This window comes from Canis lupus, chromosome 1 (assembly GCF_003254725.2).
Source record: "Canis lupus dingo isolate Sandy chromosome 1, ASM325472v2, whole genome shotgun sequence".
NCBI classification, from domain to species: domain Eukaryota; kingdom Metazoa; phylum Chordata; class Mammalia; order Carnivora; family Canidae; genus Canis; species Canis lupus.
This window is the reverse complement of record NC_064243.1, coordinates 55,677,106-55,685,978: the sequence shown is the minus strand read 5'-3', so window position 1 is coordinate 55,685,978 and position 8,873 is coordinate 55,677,106. Positions and strand designations below refer to the sequence as shown.

General features: G+C 51.7%; 1 long non-coding RNA gene across 1 annotated transcript; it reads left to right on the top strand.

Annotated features, from left to right (window-relative positions):
- Nucleotides 1–2,276: 2,276 nt before the first annotated feature.
- LOC112643804 (uncharacterized) lies at nucleotides 2,277–5,327 on the top strand. Its single transcript, XR_003125908.3, has 3 exons — nucleotides 2,277–2,543; nucleotides 3,054–3,130; nucleotides 3,820–5,327. It is a non-coding gene; the product is annotated as an uncharacterized LOC112643804 (long non-coding RNA).
- Nucleotides 5,328–8,873: the final 3,546 nt, after the last annotated feature.

Below are 8,873 nucleotides of genomic sequence, written 5' to 3'. Positions count from 1 at the left end.
TCTTGCACGTTGTAAAGCGTAGTAGTTGGCAGGTATGACCAACACCCTCTGCTGGGTCACCACAGTCCTCCTGATGCTCAAACATATATATATTTTCCCACTTTATGAGCAAATGTTACACAAATCTATAAACTTCACTTTATACAGATAAGGGCTATTCACCAAAAACTTTTAAATGATGATTAAAGATTAATAAAATTGGTATAAGGAATAGTTTTATAAAAACAACCATGTCCATGTGTTCAGGTGCTTACCTCATAAAGTCCATAAGGAGGAGATTTATATCTAGTGTGTGTACTAGTCTCCATTTTTTTGTTACCCTAGAGTTTCAAGCACACACACATTCATAGGCATGCACACATGTATGCATGCCACACATGTGCACACACGTACACATGCACACAAGCCATATACACGTACTCTCCAGAGGCAAAAGCAGTCTGTCCCTTCTGTGGTGACACACAAGCCAGATGAGTACTGGGCCCTCAGACTGGGGAGCCTACAGCAGAGTGCACTGGCCTGAGGCTCCGGCTCCCAGCTCCCAGTCTTCAACCCTTTCCTTTACAATCTGGCTTCATCGCACACCATGGAGGGGCCTCTCCAAGCTGCACATCACCCTTGTCCGCTGCCCAGCTGGCTGTGACCTCTTGGCCCAGGGGGTCACCCTGGTAGCACACAGAAGTGGGCTAAGCTCGTTGCCCCTAAGAATCCCATCAAGCCCGTAAACAGCCTTTTCTTCCCCACTTTCTCCTGGCCCTGGGTTCGCTACCTCTGAGAAGATGTAGACCATGAACAGCGTAGATAAAGCTGCTGCCAGTTGACGCCTGTACCCAATTAAACCCCAGACATCCGTAACAAGTGTGTGTGCCTGAAGTGTAGATAGATGTGTCTGCGTGTGCAGTTCCTACACCTGTACATGCAGCACACAGAAACACTTGTTACTCTTTCTATGACTTGGGCGCCTGCGTGTGTTTGCTGTCACGAGTATGAATTACCCATCCCTCCTGATCCTAGCAGAACCTAGCTGCCTGGCTACTCTTCTTTGTAGTTCATTGCTGCAAAGCCAGCTAAGCAACTGGTTTTTTAAAAAAATAATCACTCTAGCACTGTGTAGGCTGCATTATTACTTTCATCAGGAAAACAGCAAAAGCATCACTCAAGCAATGACTCCTTAGCAAGAACAAAGGTGTCAGAGACAGAGCTCCTAAGAAATCTAGCAGCTCCCCACCCCCCACTCCCAGGCAGAGGCCAGCGTGACTCTGCCTTCTGACCATGACAACAGGCTCAGACTGGGACCCCGGATCCCTGAGGACCTTCTTTGTGTCCTCAGGACCGTGCCTCCTTTGCAAGTAGGGTCCACTCTGGGAGGATGCCACTCACCCCCTGTGGGTCCTCGGGCCCCCTACTTGCCTGCTGTCCTTGCCCAGGCTGCGTCTGTGCCCCCAGGGCAAAGGGGAACCCAGAGAAGATGAGCAGGTGACCAGGGTTGTTGTGTTGGAGCCCACAGGGAACAGGGAACGGGGCTAGAATCCCAGAGGAGATGCTGGGGACAGGATGGTGTGGGGACAGCTGGCAGCCTGCTGCATGAGCTCCCCCTCTTCCCACACGTGGTGACAGGTAGCTTGTCCATCAGCCATCGGCCACACGGCTTGCACACCCAGAAGACTCTTTTCCACTCCTTTTCATGGGGGTCACTCCTGGGCTTACACAGTTGCAGGGACCTTAGCCAGAACACAGAGCGGCCGCCAGGGGCGAATGTTCATGAGGGAAGCCTTTGGGATGCCCTGTGACCCCACTCTACATAGCAGAGATCCTCAGAGCTCAGCTCTCAAGTGCAGTCTGGGCAGTCTTGAAACACCTTGATGTTCACCTGTGCGCACACACATGCACACACACACACACCTGACACCCTCGTCTCCCTCCAAGCCCAACCTCTGACACTCCAGCACGACGGCATTTTATTCATTAAAAGGAACAAAGATCGGATTTCCTCCTGTTTTAAAGACTTGTTGAGAATCCAAGGACAGTTTACTGAGAGATGACCTGGGTGCTGCCCAGTGATCTCTGGGCTGCTTCTCTGGCCGTGAGGACCTAGTGATCACTAAGGAAGGCAATGGACACCGGAAGGCCCCGCTCTTGTCACCTGCGGCCGTCTCATCTAGGACAGACACTCTCCTATGAGGTCAAGATGGGGGGCAGGGTCAAGATCCTTATCTGTCATGGATGGAATCAGAACACAACACAAAGCTAGCTAGATGAATGTGAAAGTGCTCACGCGGTAACGAATGAGAGCCTTCTGTGCTCTGAGCACCAACCCTTACCTAGGACGTGAATGTGTAACTCTCGATGCGAAAGCAAACCATTCACTCCCCACAATTGACCTGGGAGACCATAATTACCAGTATTGTCTCTGTTTTACAAATGAGAAAACTGACTCACTCGTTGGTTGTGGCGAATTGAGGTCAATGTATTCAGCAAAGCAGTGCACATTTCCAGGTATAGCCTCAAAATGTCAGACTTGTTTGCAGGTTGGAAGAGCAGAGGTGAGTAGGAGCCCTCGGTCGGCAGCTTTAGCCACACACCGTTCCCAGGCGAGTTATGAAGCATCACAGGGACACATTGGGGACAGAGCAGTATGTTCCTAACATCCCTGTCGGTCCCGATGGCTGGACCGCCCTGACCCGGGCTGGTTGGGTCTGGACACCAGCAGGGCCAGGCTCTTCTCCGTGAGGCCCCGGCACACATCTCCATCACCTGCACCGTGTCTGCTCAGGGCAGGCCAGGAATACCACCATCCCACCAGCCCCATCCTCTGAACTTAGAAATCTAACATTATCTTTGGAAATACGCAATGGACACCAGAAAATTGTGTTTGCCAACTTGGAGCATGGATTTCACTCCCCCTATGTTTCAGAGATCATAGACTGATCTCCATTTTAAGGAAAGGAATTGAACAATTGGCCAAGAATTTCTGTTATTTGATTATTGAACTTCCAGAAGATTTAGGACAGGACTTGGAGAATATGAATACGATGTCCACATTTTTATTTCAGGAATGTGCCTATTTTAGGAAGTAGAAGACACCCCTCTACAAGTTAGGGGAGAAGTATAATGGTCTCAAGTCGACTTGGTAGGTCCACATCTCAGTTAATCCTGCAGACAGCTTGGGCGACGATGAGTCAGGATGGTGGACAGACGTCTGTCCTGGGGGCACCATCGAATGACAGGGGCAGTAGCCTCGTTCTAGCGGAGACACAGGGCTTGAGGAGGCCTTGGGGCTGACCAGGTGCTTATCCAAGCCAGAACAGGGATTCTGAGCAGAGGGCAGGCTGGACACGCCGGGGTCAGCAGCCTGGGGAAGAGGAGCGCAGGGGAGCAACAGCAAGCATCCGTGAGGGTGGGGGACCGACCCTTACCCCCTGAGTGCATCCCCAGGTCTGCTGCACCGTGCAAGAGGCTTTTTCCTTGTGCTCACACAACATGAGAACTGAGTTTGTTCTGAAACCCCTCTCACCTCCAGGGTTCCAGGGGTGGGTCTCCATTCCTTGCCACAGAAAGAGCCCTAGAGAAATGGGGGTGTGTGGGAGGTTTCCCGTAACCATGGCTTTCCCAGTGAATGCTTGCTCTTCACGCAGGCGTGGAAGGCAGGTAAGTATGAGGTGCAGGCATGGGCATGCTCAGGACCAGGAAAGCAGGCTGATGGGGGTCTCTCTGCTGCTGCCTCCATGGCAGGGATCTTGAACTGGTGCAAGCATTTGTAACTCACTTTTTCCCTATTTGCAAATAAAACTGGCACTTCCTACTCCATTTATTCTGCAGGGACCTTAATGGAACGTGATCACAATCCGAGATCTGAGGCCTAGAAGCAGCTGCCACCAAAGAGCTCCTGTTGGAACCACTGATGTGGGAACAGGTAGGCCACACTGTCATGGAGGGGACGCAGGGCAGCCAGCTACAGGGGGACCTCCGTGCCGGGGTCACCGGGAGGCCAAGATCGACAGCACAGAACCTCTCGCGATGGAAGCCAGGAGTGTCATCCAGCACGGTCTTCTCCATCTGGGACCACAGAGAGGTTTTCCCACCAGGCACCTTTCTTGTCCTGACGCCCTTGCCTTATGACAACGCTCTTCCTCCTCTCGTTGCCTGGTTGGTGTTTCAAGTGTGGGAGCCCAGAACTGAGAGCATAATGGTTGCCTTTGCAAGGATTAGGACAGTCCCGTGAATGGCAGTCATAGAGATCCATTTGGAAGGAGGAAAAGAATGTAAGAGCATTTTGTCCGGTCTCCTAGAAAGCTCGGGGCTATGTTGCTGACAAGCCGTGGGAAGTGAGAGGTAAGCGAGGTCTCCACGCCCCAACTCCAGGGCAGCTTGTACCCACGATGACACGCAGGGGGCCTGCACCGTTGACTCCCAACAATAAATGCTTCACCTCGGGAAATGGCATCGTTGCCATTTGAGCAGCTTTGCTGCATCATCAGGAGCATCTTTCCAGTGCTAACTGTGGGTTATGATGTGTTTCTGTGGCGGGTCCAGAAACAGTCACTTAAGCAGGTCACAGTCTGAGCACAGAAGGTGTCACATCTAACCCAAGACCGGTCTTCACTTTCCTGCTCACTGATGGACACGGGTCACTTTTTAAGCTATTAGGTTAAGATCTTCACACTCAATCATTCTATCAGTCACACGGGTCATATATATCTGGATATGTGTATTTTTATAATCTTTAGGGGTGTCTTCTTTTACCTAGTCTTTGGAGATGCTACCCTGGGTCAGGTGCCCAGGTGTCTTATTTCTGGCCCTATTATTGGAGTCATGGAGTTACATTTTGATAATCTTTCTTTTTTAAGGAAGAGACTTTTTAGTCTACACTTACATTTGGGACAGTATCTCACACAGACGACGTGAGTGAGAAAACACATTTTATGCTTATCTGGAATGTTGACCAAAGTCCCCACTGCAAACTCAGAAAAATGGCCATGTGTCTACAAACAGCTGCTCCGGAGTGTGTGCTACCCCGAGTGCACCTTCGTGCCTGCGAGCCCCTCCAGTGGGCTTCCGCACCTGCAAGCACCCCAAGTGCGCCTCTGCATCTGCAAGTCCTGGAACCGGAGCCCCCGAGTGCGCCTCCACGTCCACGAGTCCCCGATCCCAACGCTCCGGCTCCCCCTGCGCGGGTGATATGCAGGCCCTGGAATCACGGATGCGGGAACTATTGCCTGCAACATGGAGCACTCCAGATGGAGAGCAGTCTGTCCCAAATATTTCTTGTGTGGGAGGGGGAAGCTCCAATTGTGCAAGTGTAAACAAAGGATAGGAAAAAGAAAAGGAAGGGAAGGAGGAAAGAAGGAGGGAGGGAGGAAGGAAGGAAGGAAGGAAGGAAGGAAGGAAGGAAGGAAGGAAGGAAGACGAAGGAGGGAGACAGGAGGGAAGGAGGGAGGAGGGAGTTGTGCTTTCATATTTTTATAGACCTATGTGGTCCCTGGGAAGGGTTTAAATCCTGAATTAAGAAAAAAAAATACCTGCCAGTGAAGAAATGACTAGGGCTACTTTTGGCCTGAAACCTAATACCTGGGGTTTTTGTTAAATCCGTTAAATGGATTCTGGACCACATTCCAGCATGGGGGTGGGCTTCCTCCCACAGCAAGCAGGGGGGAGGGGGGCCTACAATTTAGTTGTGAGAGCGTCTGCCTGGAGACAGGGTGGACCCCACAGCCCCACAGGATGGCCAAGACCAAGTCCAGGCTGTCACCTGTGCTCTCGACCCGCTGGCTGCAAATCAGAGGTTCCCACGACCCCCTCCTTGGGCTCAATTAATTTACAAGAGTGGCTCATGGATCTCAGGAAACCAGTTTAGTCACTAAATTACCGGTTTATTACAAAGAATATTAAAGGATAGGAATTGACTGCCAGATGAAGAGATACACGGGGCGAGGTCCTGAACAAAGGAGCTTCTGTCCCCGTGGAGTTCGGGGGCCGGCTTGGTGCACATAAACTCTCGCTGTCTCCCCTCAGGGAAGTTCTCTGCACCCTGTCCTGTTGGCTCCCGTGGAGACTTCGTCACACGCACAGGAGCAGCCAAACCATTGGCCACTGGCTGAGTCAACCTCCCCCCAGCTGGCTCCCCCCTGGGTCCCCTGGCAACCAGCCCCCCACCCCATCGACCCAAACCCTGCCATGGAGGAGAGGGCTGGTTACAAACAACAAGACACCCACTCCAGCTTTGTGGCTCCACGGCCGTTTTAGGAACCGAGGACAGGAGACCAAATGACAGGACTCAAGATGCTCCCCTGTCCTGTTGCCCAGACAAGCCCAGGGTTTCAGGAGCTGATGGACTTGGACCAAACAGACCAAACAGCTCTGAGGAATGGACTTAGGCCACCTGGATGACAAATGCACATTTCTTACCAGTTACAACATCCTACCTCAAGGTGCAGGGTCACAGGCACGTCGCCCTGCGGGACACTCAGGCTGTCATACGGTTTTGCCCACCAGAAGCACATACTTGTGGGAAGAAAACCATGTGCAGTTAGAATTTAAATCTATGGGGACAAACATTCTTGATGAGCCATGTGGGGAAGTGTGAGGGCTGCCATCGACACCCCCGCCCTCAGCCAGGTGGGAGGGCCTCCTGTGACACGGGCCACAGCCACCCGACAGGTGCACGTCCCGGTGAGCACTGCCTCCCTCCGGCTCACTTCCTGCTGGGATTGGTCCCCACGGCTGCTGCGATGTTTCTATGTCAGCAGGGCTGCGTGTGTTTAATGAGTCACTTATGAGGGCTCTTGAGCTGGTCCTGAGGACCCAGTGTGACTGCAGGCGGCAGTGGGGACGGGCGGTCCTGCCCAACTACCTTGATCAGGTCACAGAAAGCAGCTCTAGAGTCATTGGTGAAACCCCCAAAGGTGCTTGACTAATCGTCCTAGAAATTAAATTGCTTCCTTGCTTCCCCTGCCCCCACAAGGAAGGCAAGTTTCCTGGCTCCTGCTAATTTCCCCTTTGACCTCAGAGCAGAAACAGCACATTAACCACCTTGAGGCCTGGACCCCCACCAAGGCACCAGGGAGGCTTGACTGTGGGTCTGTTCTGTCAGAGCTCTCCAAGACGCCTCCCAAGGGGTGAGAAGCCACAGGCCTCCTTGCAGGCGCGAGGAGATGCACCCCGGAAGCAGGTGATGGTGGGGAGCCCACCCGACGCTTGGCTTTCACCCATGAGCCTGAGCAAGGCCTCTGGCTGCCACGCTCCATGCGTGGACGGCTCCGTCCCCCGGCCACCCTCTGCCATCACTCAGGTGGGACTCAGGGCTTGGGCTTGGACCCACACAAGGCCATTGCTCGCAGACTTGCCAACACCAGCACCGGCGTCCATGGTGCATCTGGCGCTGATGTGTTAGCCTGTGTCCTCCTTCCTCTGTCACTCTGCCACAGAGTGGGGGGGACCATACTCCTCTGCCTCTCCCAAGGCTTGCTCTCTCTGACCTCCAGCGCCTATTTTATCGCTAATGTGTTTTAAGTCTGTGCACCAGCAACATGCTCCAAAGAGCTTCAGATGCCAGGACACAGCTGGACAGGCAGATGGACAACAAAACATGGGTAACTTCCCACCACATTCGTTCAACCAGGGCCACCACACGCCCAGCCCAGCCCCGGGGGCAGTGGGCAGTTCTCATCCATGGTCAGGCATGTTAGTCCACAAACATTCATGACAACTCCACCAGAAATGGTTGGTTCTGCCCCATTTTACACAGCAGGAACCAGACACAAAAAGGTTATGCAACCACCCAAGGTCCCACAGCAGGCGAGGGGCTGAGACGAGCTTCAAACACAGCCCACCTGCCTCTTAGACCCTTGTTCTGGAGCATACCCAGCCTGGTGTGGTGACTGTGAGCACGTGTGTGCTCGTGTGTGTGCATGCGTGTACATGTGTGTATGTGCGTGTCGTGTGAAATTATATTCCAGGATGAAAGGAAATTCCCGATCCTGGCTTAATATTTTTAAGAGGAAAGGAGGTATATTTGAGGCCCTAATAAACCATGTATTTAAACAATAAACGTATTTTACCTTAAGGGTCTTCAGTTTCGCAAAAATAAAGGAAAACAGAGTTAGAGATAGCTTCCCCTAGTTCAGAATTCAGTAGTTTGTATCATTGTGATTAAGAAAGGTGATGCATAGATACCTTGTTTCTAAATCATTTGACTTCTTGGTTCTTTGTTTTAAATGTCTTTCTATCAGAATATCACACCCTTGGAGTTTGAACAATTCTAGAGGCTTTACTGTGTTACAGAGGGATCCTTCAAAAGTGAGCGCGGCCAGCTGTGCAAGGAGGAGCTGCACACCGAGCCTCACACACCAGGGGCTGTCAGGCTCCTGTTTGCTCAGGCTGCCAAGCCCCCGTCCACCCGGCCACACCCCAAGCAAAGTAGTGTTTTCTGAAACACAGGAAAGTTGTGTCACATCAGCACATGTGTGCTCACATGCGTGTGGTGCATGTGTGTGGGCATACGTGTCTGTGTATGAATGCACGCGTTGGGCTGTCTTCTTCATTCTTTGGCCTTTATGATGCCTGCTTCTAGAAAGAGTTCGTAAATTTTATTTTGTAACGAAGTCAGTGAATATTACCAATTAAAGTTGTAAAACACTGAAAACAATGAGGAAAGTAAAAATTACCTACAATCCCATCAATGGGATGTATTTACAAAACGGTGACATTTTGGTGTAAGTAGAGTGTGCATGCTATTGTGTGTGTGTGTGGTGAACAGGGCATAGGCTTTCGTGGATACATGAAGATAGAGCCATGTCGTGTGTGCGTGCATGTGTGCATGTGTGTGCATGTGATGAACAGGTCATAGGCTTTTGTGGATACATGAAGATAGAGCC